Here is a 21,071-nt window from a genome sequence, read left to right as displayed (position 1 = left end):
CATCTTCAGACTCAATTCCGATTAGGCTGTCTGAAGAAGGGTTCCGATTCGAATCGCCACCTATTCTTTTTCTCCAGAGATGCTGCCTGACCCGCTAACTTACTCCAGCTTTTTATGGTTTTCTTCCCAGATCTGACTTACCTGCTGAGTTACACCAACATTTTGTGTCCTTTTGTGCGTATTAACCAGCATCTGCAGTTCCTTTAGACATTACCTAACTTCAGATTTTAGAGATATAGCGCGGAAACAGGCCCTTCGGCCCACCGAGTCCACGCCGACCACCTATTCTTATCCGGCTTCAGAACGGTTCTTCCTTCCATTCGTTTGGGCACTGACCCGACCTACCAACCTACCTCAATGCGGACATTGGACTTTTTCCCCCTGGAACTCATCCTGAAAACATATATTCGGAACTCTGGTATTTTCCTCTTCGCTCTACTGTTCTTGTGCATGTGTCGGAGGGAACAGCAGATGCCGGTTTAAAGAGAATGCTGGAGTAACTCGACGGTTCAAAATGCTGGAGTAACTCAACGGGACATGCAGCATCTCTAAAGAGAAGGAACGGGTGACGTTTCGGGTCGAGGCCCTTCTTCAGACTACGTGGCTTGGTTATATTCATGTATAGCATTATCTGATATGATTGTATAGCACGCAAACAAAAGTTTATTCCCTGCATAGAATCATACAGCGTAGAAACAGGCCCTTCGACCCAACTTGCCCACACCGACCAATATGTCCCATCTACACTAGTCCCACTTGCCCGCGTTTGGCCCATAACCATCTAAACCTATCCTATCCATGCTTCAGTCTAATGCGTCTTAAACATTGCGACAGTACCTGCCTCAACTACCTTAACGGATAGCTCATTCCATACACCCACCACCCTTTGTGTAAAATAGTTACCCCTTAGGCTCTCATTAAATCATTCCCCCCGAACCTAAACCTGTATCTGCTGGTTCTCGATATGAGACAATAATAACAAACCAAAGCGAGTTAGGACATCAACGGGGAGATCCTGGATAAACCCAAGGTAGCCACAAAATAGAGGAACTCAGCGCAACAGGTAGCATCTCTGGGGAGAAGGAATGGGTGACATTTCGGGTCGAGACCCTTCTGATATGCTGCCTGTCCCGCTGAGCTACATGTTGTGTCTATCTTCGTTTTAATCCAGCATCTGCAGTTCCTTCCTGGCCGAACCCGATTGAAAGATGAGAGGCTGGGCGATAGAGCATTGGGTGTGACAAGGATCAGGCTTCAGTAAGCAAAGTAAAGAGAGGTGGCAACGTTATGGAAATGAAGCGGGTAATCCGAGTGATGGCGAGACGGTATTCTCTAATGTGTCGGAAAGAACTGTAGATGTTGGTTTGCGCCGATGATAGACACAGTAATACTGGAGACAGACATAAAATACTGGACGGGCAGCATCTGGATAAAAGGAATGGGTGACGTTTCGGGACGAGACTGAAGAAGGGTCTCGAACCGAAACGTCACACGTTCCTTCTCTCCAGAGATGCTGCCCGTCCCGCTGTGTTACTCCAGCATTTCGTGTCTATCTTCCGTATGCTCTGTGATGGTCATCTCGGAGTCAAGTGGCAACTCTGGTCTGTAGACACGAGGAACTGCAGATGCAGGAATCACGAGCAAAACACAGAGCGTTGGACGAGCCTGACCCTTTGAGTTCCTCCATCACTTTGTGTTGAAGTCAGGTCTGGACATTGCTTGGCTCAGTCTCAGGCGCCGGCTAACTAGGAAGGTTGAGTCAAAGTCCAGCACTAACACTCAAGAAATAACGTTTGCGGCCTGATGTTCCCAATATTTAATTGAAATCATTAATAAAGTAAATAAATAGATACCGGTCTAATCAGTATCTACGGGATTGGACAGGCTAGATGCAGGAAGAATGTTCCCGATGTTGGGGGAGTCCAGAACCAGGGTCCCAGTTTTACAGTCTACCGTGGGAACTCTTTAACTCAGTAAAGTAAAGTAAAGTAAAGTAGCCTTTATTGTCATATCAGCGCACAGGCAGCAGTTGATTGTTGCTCTATTCAGTTTCCCAGAGGGTCGGGACAGGACTGGAGTTGGGAGGGAAAGGTGGGGGAGTCGAGGGAGAGGAGGGGGAGACAGATGGGGGTGTCTTCGTTTACTGGCGGCGGGTGTCTGTCACTAAAACAGGCAGGTGAGATTTCACATCCACCTTGTGTGTGCCTCTCTCTCTCTCTCCCTCCCTCCCTCTTACACAGGCTGAGAAACTCTGCCTCTGTGAGTGTACGTCTCTTTCTCCCCCTCTCCCACACACAGTAAGACCGAGGTACTGTGCTCAGTCCATTTGTGTCTCCCACATACACAGTAAAACATGTCTCCAAATGAGCCAATTCAACCAAGGGAGGATATTTATAGTGTGTGAAAAAAAAGTGACATAATTTGTGCCACGTGATGATTTGACAACACTTCACGATGTTCATTCAAGATTTAACGGGAAAGCTCGGGAGACGGACAAGTCACTCGCACAAATAACAGAAATGCAGAGTACCGTGTGAACTCTTTATCTACCCCCCCGTTATATCGTGTGATATCGTGCTAGACCACGACCACTTCACTCTGGTTACATCTTGCGTCAAGTCGCCCCGTGAAAAAGCCGCATGAGAAGGAATGACTAGAATAATTATAATAAAAACAAAATATTCACATTTGTAATACCTACCATTTTGTTGCAAGACACAACTATCACACAACATAGGATAGATACAGAACACATTTAACAGTGTGCAAAACTGGTCTTCCATGAGATGCTGAGAACATTTTGCAGATTTAGAATTGTATTTCACTCTGATGAAATATCATTATACACCATAGGGTCATTATACACCATATTGTTCACTCTGCCATTAGCATCATGCCAGAGGTCAACCCTGGTTATGGGTCGGCAGTGTGGCAGAGCTAATGGCAGCAGCCCCACCACTCCAGTGACCATGGTCTCTTTAATCTGTCTATGTGGGGTTTGCATGTTCTCTCTGTGTAGGTATGTTACAAAACTTACCTTCAGCGGCGCTGCAATTCTGCCACTGGCCGTGTGCGCGATTTTGGCGCGTTTGAGGGGGGGGGGGGGGGGCGGGGTTAAAACGGTTTTTTTTTTCCAACCTGGTCCTGGATTATATTTGTTGGAGTGCAAGATGTTGCTAAAGAATCGTTCCTTTGGCCGTTCTGTGTATTTTTGTTTTTAATTCACCCGACAAGTTAATCGCTGGAATGAATTTAAAATCAGCTTCTGAAGCCGCCAATGCCGACAACGGGGACGGATTTTATGGAGGACCAGGTAAAAGAAAGTAGTTTATTTTTATGTATAAAAGTGTTTCTTAAGATGTATTTAACTCACACTTTAAGTTGCGAAACGGTGATTTAGTCCCTGAACGAACCGGCAGTGTATTTGCTGCAGATATGGGGGACTAAATTCACTGCATCCTGAACGTTCCAAATGGTCCCGTTCCAGAAAATCCCACTAGCAAGCTGATTTAAATGACCATTAATTTACAGGTATAAACCCATGACAATGAGATTTTAAAATTATGTTATATTCTGAATTCTTGTGTGAATGTTATTTGGACACTTAGGCTATTTAAAAATATTAATCTATTCTTAAGAAATGGATAGATGTTTTGATCTAGTAATTGAATTTTGTAATTAGCTACAATTAGGTAACTAACTAATTATATGCTTTAATTTCAAGTCATCTAAGTAAGATTGTTTCATATTTGTTTCAGAATGCTTCAAGCTATAATAACTGAACATTTCTTTCAGTTCCCTTAAATTTTAAGAAAGTTATCGGCTTTTAAATGTTCTCGATCACAGCTTTTGTGCTAAGTCAATGAAAAAGCAATAGGGAACAAGATGCCAATTTCCGAGTATGAAAATGGCCATAACTTTTTTAATACTGAAGATATGAAAGTGAATTAGGTGTCAAATTAAACTCTTTTTATGCTTTATCTGATGGGATAAATTAAAGATTTGATTTTTTAAATCTCAAAATTTTGTAACATTGCTACTCTGTGACCACCAGTTTCCTCGTACTTTCAAAAAATAAATTGATCGGTAGGTTAATTGGGCCACACTAAATTGCTCCTAAATTGTCAATAAGTAGCAGAATCTAGAAAGAGTTGATGAAAATGTGGGGAGAATAAAACGGATTAAAGTAGGATTGGTGTATAATGGATGGTTGGCACAGATTCCAATGGCCTGAGAATCTATTTTCTTGTTATATGGTGTGGGGAGGGAAAAGAACCATGGGGACCCAGTGTGGGGGGACCACCGGGGGGAGGGGAAGGGGAGAACAAACGAGGAGCCGGCGGTGGTACTTTGTAACTGTTTATGTTGCGTCTATTTGCATACCTTGGGTAGGCAAGCAAAGACTCACTGCCTTGTCACCTGTGACAATAAAGTATTCCATTCTATGGCTCTGTGACAATGAGGGCATGCTGGAAATAGTACCAGGTGTAAGAAGAAATATGCAGAATCCTGCACCGCCAGGCCCCAGGTAGTCAAGATGGGAGGGAATACATCGAAGTCCCTCACCCTGAGCACAGGATCGCCCCAGGGTTGCGTCCTCAGCCCCCTATTATACTCCCTGTACACACATGACTGTGTGGCTAGGTTCAGCTCCAACTCAATAATCAAGTTTGCTGATGACACTGTGGTGGTGGGTCTGATCTCAGACAACGATGAGAAGGCCTACCGGGAGGAGGTGGCTGGTCTAGCACTCTGGTGTCAGGACAACAGCCTCTTGAACATCAAAAAAACGAAGGAGCTGATCGTGGATTTTAGGATGGCACATCATCCGAGGACGTACACTCCATTGAGGATAAATGGGGATACTGTGGATAGGGTGTGCTGTTTTAAATATCTGGGAGTCCACATCTCATGTCAGGATATGACATGGACATCACACGCCGCAGCACTCGTGAGTAAGGCAAGGCAGCGCCTTTACCACCTCAGGCAATTGAGGAAATTCAGAGTGACTCCGAGGATCCTCCAGTGCTTCTACTCTGGCTGTGGAAAGCATCTTGTCCGGAAATATTACCATCTGGTTTGGGAATTGCTCTGCCCAGGACAAGAAGGCTCTGCAGAGAGTAGTGCGTTCGGCCAAACGCACTATGGGAACTTCACTCACCCCCCTGCAGGAACTATACATCCGGAGGTGCAACTCCAGAGCCAATAAAATCATGGGAGACCCCTTCCACCCCTGCAATGGACTATTCCAGATGCTACGGTCAGGCAAATGCCTTCGTTGCCATGCTGTGAGAATGGAGAGGTTGAGAAGGAGTTTCTTCCCAGAGGCCATTCGGACTGTAAACTCCTATCTCATCAGGGACTAACTTTACTGAACCTTTTTCCTTCTGCCCACAATATTTAACATGTAAAAGAATATGTGATTCTGTTTGTAGTTTGTTTGGTTGTTTGTTTGTTTGTCTTTTGCAAAAAGTCCGCGAGCATTGCCATTTTTCATTTCACTGCACATCTCGTATGTGTATGTGACGAATAAACTTGACTTGACTTGACTTGACTTGACTTGAGAAGCTGGAACTCATGGATGAATATGCGTTGACATGGGTATGGTGTTGCCAGCTAAGCAATCTCAACCAATGGACCAGAACAAAGTTTTGCTGAGCTACCAATCCATACGTGAATGCTGATGACAGTTAAACAACTAACAGGAGGAGAAGTTCACAGGAATGCCCCGTCCAAAGGCATACCTTCAAGACAAGGAAAAGCAGATGTCCAAAAACTGGCAAGTAAGTCTCCCTCCACATACTATCCTGACTTGCAAAAAATCATGGTATTTGGTTAAAATTCTTGAAACATTGTGTTCTCAAGAGTATTTCGGGACAGGAAATAAGTGCAGGCTTCGACAGTGCTGTGTATGTATATCCTGAGAACAAACGTATACTTTCACACAGTTTGTCAGATGTTTGGTAGGTTGAAGAGCTACTAGCACAGCTCAGTTAAATATTAAAACTAAGGATTAAACATCAGATAAATACCAAAAAGGGACAACCGTTCTAGTGGGGTGGAGTGCCGCCGCAGCAGTAGTAAAAGAGATATATGCTGTGTATTTTCTGTTTATGATAAACCTTTCTGCTTCTGTTTTTGAAGGTAATGCAACTTAAAAAAGAAACCCGGTGCATGGAGCACATTTGCTGAGGTTAACCTGCTGCATGAATTCAGTTTGAACATGGTTTCGGTTGACCTCAGAAACTCTGTTAACTTTAAACCGTTGTAAAAACACCTGTTTTGTACAACCCGATCAAGGCATTATTACAGCCGGTGGAAATGCTTGTTTCGTTTCAACCTGATTTGCAAGTCTTGTGATAGAATCTGCAAATACAATAGGGAACAATCACTCCCAATGAAGAAACTGACAAGCAAGCATTATTTTAAAAGCATTTTTATAGTTTGTCGCTGGCCAGATATTTTTTGTCAAATCCCATATTCTACTGCAGCATTTGAATGAACAATGATGATAAGACTACTTTCATGTTACTGGAGCAAAAATACATACAAGGAGGAATTCTTCTGCTGGGCTGCCTCTGAACGCCCCCTTATGATTAATGAAGGACGTTTAATTGCATGTTAAGGAATTGGCAAGCCTGCTCTTTAAAGTTGGAGCCAATTTTCAATCGAGGAGAGTTAAATAATGGGAGGCCAGCACATCAAAGTATTCTGGGCAGCAGACTGAGGATGCGGAAGATTGGGTTTTTCTATTTCCTTCAGTGCACGTAGGCAGAGTCATAGTGATACAGCGTGGAAACGGGCCCTTTGGCCCAACTTGCCCTCATCGGCTAGCATGGCCAGCTGCACTAGTCCTACTTGCCCGCGTTTGGTCCATATGAGCTAGAATTTATAGCCTTTGAGAAGGTGCTAGTGAGCTGGTTTCTGGAACCTTTGCTGTCCTTGAGGTGTGGGTATACACACAATGTAAGGAAAGAGCTCCAGGATTTTGACCCAGTGACGGTGATGGAACGGCAGGTCCTACATAGGAGATTAGTGGGCAAAATTAGAGCACATGGTATTGGGGGTAGGGTGCTGACATGGTTAGAAAATTGGTAGGCAGACAGGAAACAAATAGTAGGGATTAACGGGTTCCTTTCAGAATGGCAGGCAGTGACTAGTGGGGTACCGCAAGGCTCGGTGCTGGGACCGCAGCTATATACAATATACATGAATGATCTAGATGAAGGGATTAAAAGTAACATTATCAAATTTGCAGATGGCACAAAGCTGGGTGGCAGTGTGAACTGTGAAGAGGATGCTATGAGGATGCGGGGTGACTTGGACAGGTTGGGTGAGTGGGCAGATGCATGGCAGATGCAGTTTAATGTGGATAAATGTGAGGCAAAAACTGGAAGGCAGATTATTATCTAAACGGTGAAAAGTTGGGAAAGGGGGAAGTACAATGGCATCTGGGGGTCCTTGTTCATCAGTCATTGAAAATAAGCATGCGGGTACAGCAGGCAGTGAAGAAAGCGAATGACATGTTGGCCTACATAACAAAAGGAGTTGGGTATCGGAACACAGAGGTCCTTCTGCAGTTGTACAGGGCCCTAGTGAGACCGCACCTGGAGTATTGTGTGCAGTTTTGGTCTCCAGATTTGAGGAAGGAAATTCTTGCTATTGAGGGAGTGCAGCGTAGGTTTACAAGGTTAATTCCCGGGATGGCGGGACTGTCATATGCTGAGAGAATGGAGCGGCTGGGCTTGTATACTCTGGAATTTAGAAAGATTAGAGGGGATCTTATTGAAACATATAAGATTATTATTTCCTAGCGGCAGGAAACATGTTCCCGATGTTGGGGGAGTCCAGAACCAAGGGACCACAGTTTTAAGAATATGGGATAAGCCATTTAGAACAGAGATGAGGAAAAACTTTTTCACACAGAGAGTTGTGAGTCTGTGGAATCCGCTGCCCCAGGTGGGGGCAGGTTCTCCAGATGCTTTCAAGAGAGAGTTAGATAGAGCTCTTAGTGGAGTCAGGGGATATGGGGAGAAGGCAGGAACGGGGTACTGATTGTGCATGATCAGCCATGATCACATTGAATGGCGGTGCTGGCTCGAAGAGCCAAATGGCCCACTCCTGCACCTATTGTCTATTATCTCCAAGTCAGTATCATGTGTGGCTTCAAGGGCAACTTCCAGATGGCGCTGTTATGACTTCTGCAGTGCATCCTGTAGATCAGTGGTTCTCAACCTTTTTTCAGTGATGTACCCCCTGTGAAATATTTTTTCAGCCAAGTACCCCCTAACCAGCGCAAAAATATTTTATAATCTCACGTACCCCCTGGAGTGCCTTCACGTACCCCCAGGGGTACACGTACCCCCATTTGAGAACCACTGCTGTAGATAGTACAACCTTCTGCTACTATGTATTGGCAGTGGGAGAAGTGAATGGTTGTGGATGGGGTGCCTATCAAATGGGCTGTTATGTCCTGCATGATTTCGAGCTTCTTGAGTGTTGTTGAGCTGCACTCATCCAGACAAGTAGAGAGTATTCCATCACACTCCAGACATGAGCCCTGTAGATGGCAGACAGGCTTTGAGGAGATCAGAGGTGAGTTACTCGCCAAAGGATTGCTAGCCTCTGACTTGCTCTTAGAGCCACATTGTGTCTATGGCTACTCCAGTTTCTGGTTAATGGTAACTCCCAGAATATTGATAGCGGAAGATTCAGTGATGGTATTGCCGTTGACTGTCAGGGGGTGACGGCTGGATTTTCTCTTGTTGAATATCGTTTATGCCTGGAACTGATGTGGCGTGGATGTTACTTGCCACCCAACAGCCCAGCCTGGATATTGTCCAGGTCTTGTTGTATTTGGTTGTCGACTACCTCATGCACTGAGGGGTCATGAATGGTGCTGAACACTAAGCAATTATCAGTGAACATCTCTACTTCGGACTTTATGATTGATGGAAGGTAATTGATGAAGGAGCTGAAGATGTTTGGAGCTAGGACAGTACCCTGAGGAACTCCTGCACAGATGTCCTGTGGCTGGAATAATTGACCATCAACTACCATAACCATCTAACTTTGTGCTAGGTGTCAATCCAGCCGGCGGAGGGTTTTCCCTGATTCCCATTGACTTTGTGTTGAAAGCTGGTTAATACACAAAAGGACACAATGTGCTGGAGTAACTCAGCACATCAGGCAACATCTCTGGGCAACATCTCTGGACAACATGGATATGTGACGTTGCAGGTCGAGGCTGAAAAAGGGTCACAACCCGAAATGTAACTTACCCATGCTCTCTAGTGATGCTGCCTGACATGCTGAGTTACTCCAGTACTTTGTGTCCTTTCCAATTGACTTCAGTTTGGCCAGGGTTCCTTGATGCCATACTCGATCCTATGCTGCCTGTAAGTCAAGGGCAGTTACTGTTAATTCACCTCTAGAGTTCAGTTCTTTGTCCATGTTTGGACCAAAGCTCAATGGGGGTGTGGGAAGGGGGGGGGTCATGAGCTGAGTGACTGGCAGAGCCCAAATTGAGCTTTTGTGAACAAATTGTTGCAAAGCGAGTGCTGCTTGATAGCACAATCAGTTACCCCTTCCATCATGTTGCTGATGATCGAGAGTAGCCCTACAGGGTGATAATTGTCCAGTGTGGATTTGTCCTGGTTCTTGTGGACAGTACAGACCTGGGCAATATTCCATGTAGTTGGGTGGATGCCAGTAACGCAGCTGTACTGGAACAGCTTGGCCAAGGACACAGCATATTCTGGAGCACGAGTCTTCAGTACTACTGTTGGAACGTTGTCAGGCCCCTTCACTGTTACTGTATACAGTACTTTTAGTTCTTTTGTGACATCACATGGACTGAATCGAATTGCAAAAGATAGACACAAAATGCTGGATGCAAAATGGGTGACGATTCGGGTCGAGACCCTTTGCTGTTTATGATGTTTGGCATCAAGGTACCAATCCCAGATCACAGAGTAGCAATTACATTCTATGCAACTTTAAGATACTCTTGGTCATACCATTCATTAACTTGCTTAAGAAGGAACTGCAGATGCTGGAAAAATCAAAGGTAGATAAAAATGCTGGAGAAACTCAGAGGGTGAGGCAGCATCTATGGAGCGAAGGAATAGGTGACGTTTCGGGTCGAGACGCTTGGGGCTCGACCCGAAACATCACCAATTCCTTCGCTCCATAGATGCAGCCTCACCCACTGAGTTTTTCCAGCATTTTTATCTACATTCATTAACTTGCTATCTGTTTTGTCAAAGTTAAATTCCCTGAAATTCCTTGGGATATCTTCATATGTTAAAACATATGTAAATGCCAGAGTTGAGCATTATTTTCTCCTTGCCCTCTTCTTCTGAGAGCAGCATCTCTTGGGCTTGTGTTAATTGGTTGCCTTTGTGTCAACTTTTCATGGAGGTTTCAGAGTCTATGCCTGAACTCGCACAACATCCATATTTATTTGGTAGATTGGCCCAGAGCTCCAGCTAGACTTACCCTTTAAATATGCGATTAGGCACTCCATTACAAGTAGCCCTGTCATGTAACGGCAGGATGATTCCTCAATTTGCTCCTGGCATATCTTCGTTAAATCAGGGTTGATCCAGATTCCAGGGTGATGGAAGAGCAGGTGATATTAGATTAGTTTAGTTTAGTTTATTATTGTCATGTGTAATGAGGTACACTGAAGACGTCCCCTGTGCACGGGCTAAAGGGTACAACTTTTAGTGCAAGAAAAAGTTCAATAAAGTCTGATTAAAAGAACTTCAAAGGTCTCCAATGAGGTGGATGGAGGTGAGGACCGCATTCTAGCTGATGAGAGGACTGTTCAGTTGCCTAATTACATCTGGGAAGAAATTGTCCCTGAATCTGAAGGTATGCATTTTCAAACCTGTGCTTATTGCCTGCTGGGAGTGTGGAGAAGAGGGAATGGCAGCAGTACTCTTGATCACGTACGCACACACGCACGCACACACACACTCAAAATGAATGCAGAAACTCGGAAGAAGAGGGAGTGACAGCAGCACTTTGATCACACACACACAGGGCCGGCCTTAAGCCAATTGGACCAATTGCTCCCAATTGAGCCCCGAGCCTAAGGGGACCCCGCGCTACAGTAATGTACTCTCGGCTCGGGTAGATCTACCCCAGGTGGAGGGGGGAACGAGAGTAGATGGGTGGAGGGGGAAGAAAGGGGTAGACGGGGAGGGGGTTGTGAGGGGGTTTGGAGAAGGGGGAGAGGGGGAGGTGGGTCGTTCCCTCACGGTCCCGGGGCAACGTTCCCGCCCCTCCAGTCACCGTGCTTCACACACACAGCCCAGGCTCCCCCCTCTCTTTCCCCAGGGAGACACGGTGAGCAATACAGGGAGCGTCGGGCCGGGGGTTGGAGCAACGTTTACAAACCTCGGCCTCAGTTCACACCCGTTTGCCCGGACCCCGGCATCCGCTCCCGCCGCCGGCCCTTCCTTCTCTCCTTCCCTTCCATCCCTCCCTTCCCTTCTTCCCTCCCTCCATTCTCTCCTTCCCTCCCTCCATCCTATCCCTTTTTCCTTCTCTCCTTCCTTCCCTCTCTCCTTTCTATCTCTCATTCCCTCCCTCCCTTCTTTCTCTACTTCCCTCCCTCCCTCCCTTCTCTCCTTCCCTCCCACAAACATCACGCACAGACAACTAACACACACACACATGTGTTTAAGAAGGACCTGCAGATGCTGGAAAATCGAAGGTACACAAAAATGCTGGAGAAACTCAGCGGGTGCAGCAGCATCTATGGAGCGAATGAAATAGGCAACGTTTCATCCATAGATTTTTATTTTTTTATTTTTTTTTATTTCAAAATATACTTTATTCAATTGGTAAATATATACAATTTCTGAACCATTCAAACAAAATTCATCCGACATTTTCGGAGACTATACAAACTTTTTCCAGTACAATTTTTTTACATTTGTCAAATTTCACCAAACAGTCCCCCACCAGTGCCACTCTGTGGCCCCTGTTCAAGTAATAAATATATACAATGTGTACACAGTGCGAAAATTTCCATCTGACATTTCAAGTTCCACAAAAAATGTCCCCCACCCGTGCCACTCATGTGGCCCTCTGGTGTGGGATACCTTCCCTTAATTTAATTTGAGGGGCGTCTCCACCATACTGTGCCCCCCATGTCCAGCAGCGGAAGGACCCTAGACTGTGGCCCTCCCCCACCGAGCCTTGGCGTTGGCTGCACCAAGCTTCAGCGAGTCCCTTAGCACGTACTCCTGCAGTCTGCAGTGGGCCAGTCGGCAACATTCCCTGACGGACATCTCGCTCTGCTGGGTGGTGAGCAACGCTCGGGCAGACCAAAGAGCGTCTTTCACCGAGTTGATGACCCTCCAGCAGCACTCGATGTCAGTCTCTGAATGTGTCCCTGGGAACAGTCCGTAAATCACAGAGTCCTCTGTGACGGAGCTGTTCGGGATAAATCGTTCCAGGGACCCTTTCATACCTCTCCAGACTCGTTTTGCAAATCCACACTCTGCAAAGAGGTGGGCAACCGTCTCCTCTCCATAGCAACCGTCCCGGGGGCAGCGTGCGCTGGTAGTGAGGTTCCGACGGTGCAGGAAGGATCTAACTGAGAGGGCTCCCCTCACCGCCAGCCAAGCCAGGTCTTGGTGCTTGTTGGTCAGTTCTGGCGATGAGGCATTTTGCCAGACAAGCTGGGCAGTCTGCTCTGGGAACCACGCCACCGGATCCATCGAGTCCTTTCCCTGCAGTGCCTGCAGGACATTCCGTGCTGACCACTGCCCGATGGACTTGTGGTCAAAGGTGTTGGTCCGGAAGAACCTGTCAACAAACGTCAGATGGGGCGGCAATGTCCAGCTGACTGGTACATTGCGTGGCATCTGCGCCAGGCCCATCCTTCGCAACACCGGGGACAGGTAGAACCTCAGCAGGTAGTGGCACTTAGTGCCCACGTGCCTTGGCTCTACACTCCGCCTGATGCAGCCACACACAAAGGTGGCCATCAGGATGAGGGCGACGTTGGGCACGCTTTTACCCCCGTTGTCTGCCGACTTGTACATGGTGACCCGTCGTACCCGGTCCATCCTCGACCCCCAGATGAACTGGAAGACGGCCCGGGTGATCCCCGTGGCGTAGGAGGGAGGGACAGGCCACACTTGTGCCAAGTACAGCAGACCCGAGAGCACCTCACACCTGATGACCAAATTTTTCCCGGTTATGGAGAGGGAGCGTTGCTTCCACAGCTCCAGCTTCCTCCCCACCTTGGCTATCCGCTCCAGCCAATTTTTGTTACTCGACTCAGCCCCCCCGAACCAGATCCCCAGCACCTTCAAGAAGTCAGGCTTGATGGTGAAGGGGATGGAAGATCGGTCGGGCCAGTTGCCAAAGAGCATGGCCTCGCTCTTCCTGCGGTTCACCCTGGCTCCCGTGGCCGACTCAAACTGGTCACAGATGCTGATCAATCTGCGGACCGACCTTGGATCCGAGCAGAAGACGGCGACATCGTCCATGTACAGGGAGGTCTTGACCTGAATGCCCCCACTGCCTGGCAATGTCACTCCTCTTATGCTCGCATCCTTCCTGATGGACTCGGCAAAAGGTTCAATACAGCAGACAAACAAGACAGGAGAAAGAGGGCAACCCTGCCTGACTCCAGACCTTACAGGGAAACTGTCTGATTCCCACCCATTGATTTGGACTGCACTACGGATGTTGGTGTAGAGCAGTTTGATCCAATTTCGGATTCCCTCCCCAAAACCCATTTTGGAGAGCACGTCCCTCATGTACGTGTGCGATATCCTGTCGAAGGCCTTCTCCTGGTCCAAGCTGACTAGGCAGGCATCCACCCGTCTGTCCTGCACGTAGGCGATGGTATCTCTCAGCAGCGCTAGGCTGTCTGAGATTTTCCTGCCAGGTACAGCACAGGTTTGGTCCGGGTGGATCACCCGTCCCAGAGCAGACTTGACCCGGTTGGCGATGGCCTTAGACAGGATCTTGTAGTCTACATTCAACAATGTTATGGGTCTCCAATTCTTTATATCTTTCATCTCCCCCTTCTGCTTGTAGATTAGGGTGATGCTGCCCTTCCTCATGGAGTCTGACATGCTGCCGGCTAGAAGCATGTCGTTGTACACTTCCAGCAGGTCCGGGCCCACCCAGTCCCACAGAGCCGAATACAACTCGGCCGGTAAGCCATCGCTTCTGGGAGTTTTACTCGAGTCAAAGGAGCGGATGGAGCCAGTCAGCTCCTCTAGGGTCAGTGGTTGGTCCAGACTCTCCTGCTTGCTGTCCTCCAAGAGGACAGGAAGTTCTGGGAGGCGGTGCTGTCTGTGGCCTTTTGGTCATACAATTCCGAGTATAAGGATTTGCAGACCCTCATCATGTCTGTCTGCGAGGATGCTACCGAGCCGTCCTCCTCCCTAAGGCTGTTGATCACAGAGCTCCCCCTGTGAACCTTATGGAAGAAGAAACGTGAGCACGTCTCATCCTGCTCCACATGGCGGACCCTGGATCGGAAGATGATCTTGGAGGATTCAGAGGTAAAGAGCCGAGCTTGCCGGTCCTTCACCTCTCTAAGTTCCTCCCTCACATCCACCCCCCTCGACTGCAGAAGGAGCAGTTGTTGCAATTCTGTCTGGAGTTGGCACAATTCCCTCTGACTCTGTCTTGCTCTCTGAACCCCTTTGGCTATGAAGAACCTCTTAATGTTCTCCTTGGTTGCTTCCCACCAGAGTGTCGGGGAGTCAAAGAGGGGCCTCACCGTTCTCCAACGTGCGTAGTCCCTCTTTAGCTCCTCAACGTTCTCTGGGGTCAACAGCTTCACATTTAACTTCCACGTCCCTCTGCCTGCCTTCCGGTCCTCCTGTAGGTGACAGGAAGCCTGAAGGAGGCAGTGGTCAGAGAAGAACACCGGCGTGAGGTCGGTGTGTCTCACCGTGACGGCCTTCGTGGTGAAGACGAAGTCTATCCGGGATCGGGCCAAACCGTCCGATCTCGACCAGGTGAACCGCGGCTGGGACCCGCCTGCAGGGTCGCTGAAGGCGTCGTGCAGCTTTGCGTCTTTTACCGTTTCCATCAGGAACTTGGACGTGCTGTCCAGTCTGTTGTCGGCACTGCCGGATCGTCCAGCCGCATCAATGATGCAGTTGAAGTCACCGGCCAGAACGAGCTGCCGGGACGTGGCCAACAGCACTGGGAGCTGCTGGAGAACGGCCTGCCGCTCGCTCCGCACGGGTGGGGCATACACATTAATCAGCCGGAGCGGAGAACCACGGTACATTACATCCACCACGAGGAGACGCCCCGCAACCACCTCCCTGACCTCAGTGATGGCGAAGTTCCCTCCCCGCAGCAAGATCCCCAGGCCAGAAGCACGACAATCATTGCCCCCCGACCACACAGACAGTCCGTGGGGCCACCATCGCGACCACCTTCGATAACAGCGGAGGTGTGGCAACCCGCACTCCTGTAGAAAAGTCACATCTGCCTTGACCTTGGCCAGGTACTGCAAGGCATTAACACATCGCGCAGTGCTCTTCACACTGCGCACGTTTAAGGATGCCAGTTTGAGCTCCATTGTCCTTTAGAGTCCGTTTTCCTGCTCCCTCATGCCCACCGCTTCGGTGAATTGCCTCACCTTTCCTGGGCTCAGATACCCGGCCTCCTCAACGGGTTGGGTTTCCCCTGTGGTAACCCGAGGTGTCGTTGGGGGGGGCTGCTCGTTTTACCCCCTTCTGGGTGCGCCGCTTCCCCCGTCTCTCGTGGCTGGGGCTCAGTGACAGGCTTACTGCTCCCGGAAACTCGGAGCTGAGGCCCAATGGCCGCTGCACTGCTCCCGGTTGCCCGGAGCTGGGGCCCATCGGCCTCTACGATACTCCCGGGTGCCCGGAGCTGGGGCCCATCGGCCGCTACAATGCTCCCGGTTGCCCGGAGCTGGGGCCCAACGGCCACTGCACTGCTCCCGATGCCCTGGGGCTGGAGCCCCTCGACCGCTGCACTGCTCCCGATGCCCTGGGGCTGGAGCCCCTCGACCGCTGCACTGCTCCCGATGCCCTGGGGCTGGAGCTCCTCGATCGTTGCACTGCTCCCGTTGTCCTGGGGCCGGAGCCCCTCGACCGCTGCACTGCTCCCGTTGTCCTGGGGCTGGAGCTCCTCGATCGTTGCACTGCTCCCGTTGTCCTGGGGCCGGAGCCCCTCGATCGCTGCACTGCTCCCGATGTCCTGGGGCTGGAGCCCCTCGACCGCTGCACTGCTCTCGGTCTCCTGGTGCAGGTGTACAATCGTCCTGCACTTTCTCCTTTCCGCCCCGGTTTTCTTCTTGTGGGGTTTCCCGTTCGCCTCATCCTCCGACGAGGAGAGGTTTCTCCCTTCTGTCAGGGAGAGAGACCGTTTTTTGGTGGTTTTTTTGGGCTTGCCATCCCCTTCTGGCCTCTGCTCCGTGTGCTGACCCTTCTGGTGTTTTTTGTATTTTACAGTAGTCCAAATTTGCTCTCCCCCCTCCTCCATCGACTCTCCCTCCTGGGCTTGGTGCTGGAGTTCTCCTGGCACTTGGGGGCTCGAGGTGGTTGAGGTGGCTGAGGTGGTTGGGCTGTCCTCATCCCTGTTTCCCCTTTCTGCTGGGGACTTGGCAGTGGTAGTGGGTGTCTCACCTACCCTGGGGGTGCTGGAAGCCGCCCCTCTTGTTGCCTGTGCATATGTGCATGCTCTTTTTGGGCAGGCCCTGTAAAGGTGGCCTCCCTCCCCACACAGGTTACAGTTCTTGCTGGCTTGACAGTCCTTTGTCTCGTGGCCCTCCGTTTTGCAGTTTTTGCAGACCACTGCATTGCATTGGGCCATCACATGTCCAGGCTTATTACATTTTCTGCAAACTCTGGGCTGCCCCACGTAAATTAAATATCCTCGGTTTCCTCCAATTGCGAACACCGATGGAGGGTGGAGGAGAGTTCCTTCCTTGTCCATCCTCAACTTCACCTTGACCTGCCGCTTGCTCGTCCAAATCCCATGCAGATCCTTCACGTCCACGCTGTTCCCTGCTCCGTCGACGTAGCGAGCAAGGAAGGTGAGGACATCCACTACGGGCACATGTGGGTTAAACATATGGACCGTGATCGTCCTTTCTTTTTGATTTGGGAGGGTGAAGAGTGGCTGCACCTTCAGCAACGACAGCGGAGCTTCATTCCCCTTCTCCTGGAAATCCTTTAACAGTTTTTGCCATCCTGTCGGAAACACAAATGTAACGTCAAAATAACCGTTACCCGGGAAGTCCTGGAGGCAGTAGATATCCCTGGGCTCGAACTTGCAGGTCTCCAGCAATACCTTCTTTACAAAGGTGTCTCGACTGAAGGGCATCCCCTCACTGAGATCCTTGACACTAATCCTGAGGGTATTGCGGATACCCTGTCCTCTAGTTCCCATTGCAGCTGCCATTGCTACGATTTTTTAAATCGTAATCTGCAGCTCCTGTCCTTAAAGGACCGCCAGGACTGTTCTAATAAGAACAGATCTCTTTCCCTGTTCTAACAAGAACAGACGCTCTTTATTTAGCTCTTTTACTGACTGATAAGAACAGATACTACACTTGATCTTAGCCAAAAGGCCGTTTCATCCATAGATGCTGCTGCACCCGCTGAGTTTCTCCAGCATTTTTGTGTACCTAACACACACACATCACGCACAGACAACTAACACACACACAAAACTAAGTTAGGGTGGGGTAGAAGCCCAAAGGGTAGGATGGGGCAGAAGCCCACAATTTAATGCCTGGACTGGTTTTTCACCAATGGCTATTGGTTTTCCAGAATCTAGTTAATTAAATTACTTTTTTTTTCATTTCACAGTCACTAAAACAAGTATTGTAACTATGTACTTTTCAGAGGTGATCTACAATTTTCTTTGTTACTTGTAGGCTTAAATGTATGAAATTTTATATTAAAATATAGCTTAGATCTGTTTGGTCCATTAACTCGCAGGCACTTTTTAAGCGCACATTTTGATTACTTTCCATTCTACCATCTATTAATATATAAAACTCTCGCCCAAAATTCCGAAACGGAACTCCGTCCGGCTGTCACATTTCTTCCATTGATTCCCTGCAACTCCGAAACTGGACGCAGAATCGCCGACATCTTTTCCATTTCGGTAGAGATTTCACTTTTCTTTCTAAGTATCCGCTCCTCATTACATTCCGTCGTGTTTAAGTACACGTTTTTAATAAAATCCTTCCCCCCCCCCCCCCAATATTTCAAAACTAAACTGGCTTCACACCCACAGAACCTTCACCAGCCCCAGCCCCTGCTGAACGTTCCATCGTGTGATGTCACAATGCCCAATCTTCACATATGTCCAATCGGAATGGATCCATTTACATATGCCTATGCAGGAGCCCAAGCCAATGGTGAACGTTCCATCGTGTGATGTCACAATGCCCAATGCTCAAAGACATCGTTGCCATAGAGAGGGAGTACAGAGAAGGTTCACCAGGCTGATTCCTGTTATGTCAGAACTTTCATATGAAGAAAGACTGGATAGACTCGCCTTGTAATCGCTAGATTTTAGAAGATTGAGGGGGTATCTTATAGAGACGTTTAAAATTCTTAAGGGGTTGGACAGGCTAGATGCAGGAAGATTGTTCCGGATGTTGGGGAAGACCAGAACAAGGGGTCAAAGTTTAAGGATAAGGGGGAACGCTGAATCGCCGACATCTTTTCCATTTTGGTAGAGATTTCTCTTTTCTTTCTAAGTATCCGTTCCTCATTACATTTCGACGTGTTTAAGTGTACGTTTTTAATCAAATCCTAACCCCCACCCCCCCCCAATATTTCAAAACTAAACTGGCTTCACACCCACAGAACCTTCACCAGCACCAGCCCCTGCTGAGCGTTCCATCGTGTGATGTCACAATGCCCAATGTTCAAAGACATCGTTGCCATAGAGAGGGAGTACAGAGAAGGTTCACCAGGCTGATTCCTGTTATGTCAGAACTTTCATATGAAGAAAGACTGGATAGACTCGGCTTGTACATGCTAGAATTTAAAAGATTGAGGGGGTATCTTATAGAAACTTACAAAATTCTTAAGGGGTTGGACAGGCTAGATGCAGGAAGATTGTTCCAGATGTTGGGGAAGTCCAGAACAAGGGGTCACAGTTTAAGGATAAGGGGTAAATCTTTTAGGACCGAGATGAGAAAAACATTTTTAACACAGAGAGTGGTGAATCTCTGGAATTCACTGGCACAGAAGGTAGTTGAGGCCTGTTCATTGGCTGTATTTAAGAGGGAGTTAGATGTGGTCCTTGTGGCTAAAGGGATCAGGGGGTATGGAGAGAAGGCAGGTACAGGATACTGAGTTGGATGATCAGCCACGATCATATTGAATGGTGGTGCAGGCTCGAAGGGCCGAATGGCCTACTCCTGCACTTAATTTCAATGGTTCTATGTTTCCCTCTCCGAAACCCCTCTCCCACCCATCCCTCTCTCCCCCACCCCCCTTCCCTCTCTACGCCACCCCCTTCCTCCTACCCCTCTGTCCCTCTTCCATCACTCCCCCTACCCCTCTCCACCTCCCTCTCCACTCTTTCCCCTCTCTCCCCCACCCCTCTCCCCCTCCCTCCCTCCTTCCCTACCTCCCCACCCTCCCCCTCCACCACATCTATCTCCCCATCCCCCTCTCTCACCCCCTACCCCGCTCTCCTTTCCCTCCCAAATCTGTCCCATTTCCTCCACCTCCTCTCCCCTCCCTCCCCTCTTCACATCCCCCCTCCCTCCCCCCACCTGTGTGTTTGGGGGTTGGTTAATATGAGTTTGATGCCGCAGCCCCCCCCCCCCCCCCCCCCCCTGCAAAACGCCGTTGGGGAAACAGACCCAACGGGTCTGCACTTGGTCTAGTAGAGATATAAAGTCTATAATAGACTTTATTTGTATTTCTATGATTCTACAGACCTTGGCTGGGAACCTGGGGCTCACCAAAATTGTTCCCAATTGGGCCCCGCACCTCCTAATGTCGGCCCTGCACACACACACACACTCAAAATGAATGCAGACATTCAGCCTTCCCCAACTATATCCTTTCTCTTGCTGTGCTCACAATCCCTGACGCCCTCCTTCCTGCAGAGAGCCACGCGCTGTGCAACCACGCATCCGCACCAGCAGTGGTTTTGTACAATAGAACTACACCCTGAGTAAGCCGCAGCTCTGCATAGTGATGACTAAAAGTAAGTTACCACGCAGCCTGGAGCGAGAAAGGGTAGCTCACCAATGGCAGCAAATTCTGACCCCATGTGTTTTATAATTGAATGCAAACATGTTGACTTATATTATCTGGAAAGTTACAAAACTATAAAAGGATCAACACTTGAAAAGGTCTTCTGCTGCCTAAGTTTTATTTAAAATAACATACTATGTGGTTGAAAAGATTGTCATTGTAGCCCTGCTAAGAATATCTGGGACAGATATAAACACCCATTCAAGGCTGATGACAGACCATCCCTGGCACTTGTCACCATTTCCTAATCAGTTCAACTTGAGATTATTTGGTTTCCTAATATGTTTGCATGTATGTGCCCAATATCTGCTTATATCAACTTCGACAGTTTCACAGTGGATTGATTATATAACAATCGTTATACATTTGACACTTCCATTTCTGGCGCCCAATTCTGCTTTCACCCCCTAGGCTTAACAGAAGCAGGAAACCCGAGCTAATTCTGTTCAGGGTGATGAAAATGTGTTTACCATTGTAAGTCAGCATTTTGAGCCATGCCTTATTTATTCTAAGTGTTGGAAATGTAGTTCTTTATTGTTCATGGCATATTCATTTCCTGTGTTGTTTTTGGAAAGGTCACATTTGTGTAATCCATTTTAAAGTTTTGTTTTCATGTGTATAGGTTTTGGAGTTAGTCATAGAGTCAAAGAGTGATACAGCGTGGAAACAGCCCCTTCAGCGCAACTTTCCCACACTGGCCACAATGTCCCAGCTACACTAGTCCTTCCTGCCCGTGTTTGGTCCATATCCCTCCAAACCTGTCCTATCCATCAACCTGTCTAACTATTTCGTAAACATCGCGATAGTTCC

Source organism: Amblyraja radiata, chromosome 10 (assembly GCF_010909765.2).
Source record: "Amblyraja radiata isolate CabotCenter1 chromosome 10, sAmbRad1.1.pri, whole genome shotgun sequence".
NCBI classification, from domain to species: domain Eukaryota; kingdom Metazoa; phylum Chordata; class Chondrichthyes; order Rajiformes; family Rajidae; genus Amblyraja; species Amblyraja radiata.
The sequence above is the reverse complement of the archived record's forward strand: the minus strand, read 5'-3'. Positions refer to the sequence as shown.